The sequence below is a fragment of the Manduca sexta genome, chromosome 18, assembly GCF_014839805.1.
Source record: "Manduca sexta isolate Smith_Timp_Sample1 chromosome 18, JHU_Msex_v1.0, whole genome shotgun sequence".
Lineage (NCBI taxonomy): Eukaryota > Metazoa > Arthropoda > Insecta > Lepidoptera > Sphingidae > Manduca > Manduca sexta.
In genome coordinates, this window is record NC_051132.1 from 7,332,569 (window position 1) to 7,337,828 (window position 5,260).

Genomic DNA, 5,260 nt, shown 5'->3' on the forward strand with positions numbered 1-5,260 from the left:
AATAATATATATTTTGTTGTAGGAAACGTAAATAATTAAATAATAAAATCAATAAACTGAGACTTATAATCTGTTCAATAGTAAAGAACTTAAATAAAATGAGTTGTTTAAACTTCCTCGAGTCTATTGTGTGTAAACAAAATTAATCAAGTGTGTAGAAGAACTGAACAACTTTATTTGTTTAATTTAGACATTGAAAATCCTAATGGTATTCACTTTAATAAACTCTATAATTGTAATTATTTAACCTCATAATTACTTTACCATATGGTTTCTAGTGTGGCAAAACTAAATAACTATACGAGTTATTTAGTTTATTTCAGCAAACTTACAAAACATTGTTGTGGCAGAATTAAATAAGAAGTTTTTATTTTTTTTATAGTTTTATTCTTCAGGGCAGTTTTTTTTGTTAATGCATAATTTAATAGATAATAAGACCCAAGATATATAAAAATACCGACATTAATATTATTTATAGTTTATTAGTAATGCTTAAAAATAACGAAAAAAAACAGTTAATCGCGTTTATCTCGAAACTAGAAATTTTGAGTTATTTAGTTCTCCACCTACAGCGACGATATACTTATTCAAAGTTATTAAGAAAATCTGTAAAAAAAGTACACGATATTGTAATAATATAAATCGAGTTTTATATTGAAATTAAACTAATTTTCGGATTCTATCGCGGTGCTAGTATTTTATTTTCTCCCGACGTTTCAACCGCACCGAATACTAGCACCGCGATAGAATCCGAAAATTAGTTTAATTTCAATGTCTAACATTCGCGTAAACATAAGAAATCGAGTTTTATATTTTTATTATTACGGCGTGTACAGACAAGTAACTAACTTCAAAGGAAAAAAATCTATTTGTTATAAGTATAGTCTATGTCTGTGGTATAGCCACGTAATACCAGCTCCGTAGATTCTGGCGCCGTCAAAACCCTGGAAGTAGGTAGCGTTCGCTCGAATCAAACGACGACGCCTATCATGTCGGACTATTCTAGAAACGAAGATACTGCTATCTATTGGTGAGAAAAACTACATCTTCCTCCATATGTCGTATGGTATGAATGTTTATTATAAGTTTCAATAACCCCTCAAGAGATGGCGCTTATACTGGTTTAACAAATGATTTTCTAATAAGGTGTATTATAAGATTATCTTAGGGACGCGACGTGGACTAATATCTTATAAGCCCGAATTTAATGTAAATCGTCTTATTTGAGTATTTTGGAAACAATGATTCCACATGCAAATAGACTTTTTAAACAAGCACTATAGTCATTAGTCTCTACCATAGTCTCTAGCTCTACCTAATACCTAATTGTCGGTTTTTAGTTAAAGTTATTTAAAAATTATGGTATACTTTTCTAATCGCAAAGTATTATATTATTCACCAGTATTTGACATTTTAAATATGAAATATATTTTTTCTTTACAGACATTTATTATTTTTTATGTAGTTTGAAGGAACTAAAACATTTATTAAATAATTTCAACATTAAAGTTGTATCACATACATTATATTGATTGTGTGTATATCGATCGTCCGCCCTAATAAGAATTCACAGCATACCAAACAAATGGCATCAAGGTCACACAACACCCACAAACGATGTAGGGTTCCTTCTTTTATTGTCGCAAAGCTAGTGCGGTGACTTAATAATAATAATTTCAGCCCTGTATTATATACTTGCCCACTGCTGAGCACGGGCCTCCTCTACTACTGAGAGGGATTAGGCCTTAGTCCACCACGCTGGCCTAGTGCGGATTGGCAGACTTCACACACCATCGAAATTCCTATAGAGAACTTCTCAGGTGTGCAGGTTTCCTCACGATGTTTTCCTTCACCGTTAAAGCAAGCGATAATTCACAAAGAATACACACATAATTTTTTAGAAAAATCAGAGGTGTGTGCCCTTGGGATTTGAACCTGCGGACATTCGTCTCGACAGACCGTTCCACAACCAACTAGGCTATCGCCGCTTGCGGTGACTTAGTTATTAGAATAATTATAATTAGGTAAAAGTGTTTTAAGAGATCGAGATGGTGTTGCCTCAAATAGAGCTTAATTTACACAATTATTTCATAACTTACCATGGAACATGCTCTAAATATCAAAATAAAAAGCGTTATATATTACCCATGATTCTCAGCTACCATTACTGAACATAAATATGACTTACTTTATTGAACGTGCACGTCACGTCGTTCCGATTTTTATAAGGTTTGTATAAAAATAAACGCAATTATTTACCAACCAGAATTTTTTCCACGAAAATTTAAAACTACGGAATCCATAAAAATTCCAAACACGCAGTCAATCTCTGGCACTCTGTACAATTAAATGTACATCTTTAACAGAGGTTAAACGGCTTCACTTAGCCTTCGAGGAAAGGCGAGGAGAAGGGAAGTGGGAGGCATTCATCAACGTCACGTTTCACGGAATTATGATCGTGAAAATGTTTCGATTCGTGTTTGAGTGTTGAGATCCTCGTGGAATATATTTGTGATTTAAATAATTAAGAATTAGCTACTAATTGTGAAAAATCGTGTACCTGTACTCATAGGCGCCGCCAAGATATTTTACGAAGGTGCAACTGCACACACACACTATAGTAGGTACTACAAAACATCATTATTTTTTTAATAAAAGGTATTTGTATATGCTAATCCATAATAAATCCTTTGTGGTCGATAGTTTCTATTGCCATTCAGTTATTTTTATTGTTATTTGTTACGGACAGAGGGGTGCACGTGCACCCCCTTGCACCCCCACCCGGCGCCCATGCCTGTATTTCACTCTACGTATACATCAGTGTCGGAAAGTAAAATTTTCCGAAAGGCACCCGACACATCATATATGTACTAATATGCATGAATGAAATGCAAATCGTTCTTATGATAATTAGATTCTATATGAAGTACGAAAGGGAAACCGGAAGGAATCGGTTATATAGAGACTTTACCAATGATATACATTAACTACTTACAGACAGACAGCCATCCTGCCGTCCAGTGGCGAAGCGTCCATAAATCCCGATGCCTGCCGGCTTCCCTTTTAGGTTTATTATGGTTGGCTTAGTTTTTGTTTTCTGTAAAATTTGCCTCGATATGTTATCTAAGGCCATATTTTATTGCCTCGGGTTACCTTTTGAAAATTTTCACCCTTCGCCATTGCTGCCGTCTTGAGTCATTTTTATTGGCCTCGTTTGTTTCATAATGGCAATCATGTGGTCGGTTAAAATCGTTGCAAAAAATCGAATATAAAATTTAAAATTTTTATGATACACTAAACAAGCCTGCTTATAATAGAAGTTTTTAGTGAAACGCTAGAAATTTCCCTGCCACCAGGTCATTTTGCTGAAGGGTGTTGCAGACGTTAACATGTTTAACAATAAGCAATTATCCGATAAACTGAGGACCCATTACTTGAATAGATATTGCCTCCTTAAAATATATGAGTGACACTTCCGGACCCGTTAAAATTATATAAAATATAACGTGTCGCCAAGCTCCCCAGATCGGGCATCTTAAACCATATCCTAATTATAATAAAAGAATAGACGCACAAGAAAAAAAATAATTGTGATGATAATAAATGAAAAAAGATTTTCGAAAATCCACCTCCAAGGGAGTTACGGCAATTTTGCGATAGCTACGGCCTACGACATTTCGCTTGATTGCTACAAGGCGCTACGGAAGGCTATGGGGCTACAAGATAAAAGCAATTTTGCATCAAACTCGCTGTGCGCTCGATGTGGCATAATGGTATGACCATAGAGAAAAAAATAAAACAAAATGGTTTATGTGTTGTGCTGGTTTCATTTCGTTTTTATTTTTAAACATTAAATTTAATTCGGGTAATGTTATATAGAATTGATACAATTTAAACTGCAATTAAATACAAGTTAAAGACAGATTTTTTATTAAAAAAATTAAAGATATTTATCCATGTATGCCATTAGATTAAAAGTACATTAGTATTTGGTGTTTTTTTAAGTATATATGTCATAAGGAACTGACGTCAACACGTATGGTGACTTGAACTTCTTGTCTTGGCCTCATTTGAGTGAGAAAATAACCGCTTAATTTCCATAAGAATACCACAAACAAGTAGCTCCACAACGTAGGATAACATATCGCTGCTCACTATTACAAGTTTCTATGTTATATTTTTTATGAAAATTGAAATATATATAACAGATGCTTCTTAGGTTTTTTCAGTGCTTTCCAATAATCCCGAAAGATAAATAAAAGGAACCATGAATTATTTTCTTTTCTATTTTTTACTAACATGACTATTTTTAATCGCTTTCTTTGCACCATAAGTAAAAATTTAAATAGAACCTCGTCATAGTGAGCCAGCGATATATGTATAGAGTTAAATCAATAGACATTGAGCTCCATTCTAGGTAGGCTTCCGTGGTATCCTGACCATATCACCCTTTATGTCTCTTGCTAGCTTTTATAAAAACTAAGTCTTGTAACTATATTTTTTTACGATTTAGAAAGCCTAAAGGCTTCCCCACACACGATATTACGACACCGAACTTTCGTCGCGTATGTAAATTACTTATTGGTTCTTCGTGCGGGTTAGAACTTAGACCGACGATATAATTTGTTTGTAAGCGATTATGTCAACACGGCAGAAAAGCAGCGATTTAATCACGTTGCGATGTGGCCAAACACTTAAAAATGTTAGAATAATCAATATGTTATTGCGCATTTTAAAATTCTTCTTGTGGCGTGTTTGTGCGCGATATTGTAATTTTTAGGTCGGTTTCTTATTAGGTCAATAGATATGACGTCATCATTATTCGTAAAATATCTTATTAGGTATTGATTTATTTTATCTATTCATTAATAACCCCCGTTCTTTTCTGTAGTAAAAAATTAAAATCTAAAAATATTTTAACACTTTTCTATCTGAAATGTATGATATAAAAATCCTTATGACAAATGAATGAATAACAGGCGCCACCGTGTCTATTTTTCCGTCAATGCTGAAACAACGCTTACATAATACCGCCATAACATAGAACCAAATAGAACAATATTGAACCTTATATCCCTCACAATAAAAATTACCATACACGCAATATGAAATTGTAAGGTCTTCAATGTGACACCATTCCATTTTCAACTTTACCACGATAAGAATAAAGATAAATTGAATAAAACAATGTTGCCAACATTATTTGTATGCGTTGAAAACCGCGCAATCGCCGCGACCGGCCGCCAGTCGGCCCGGTGGC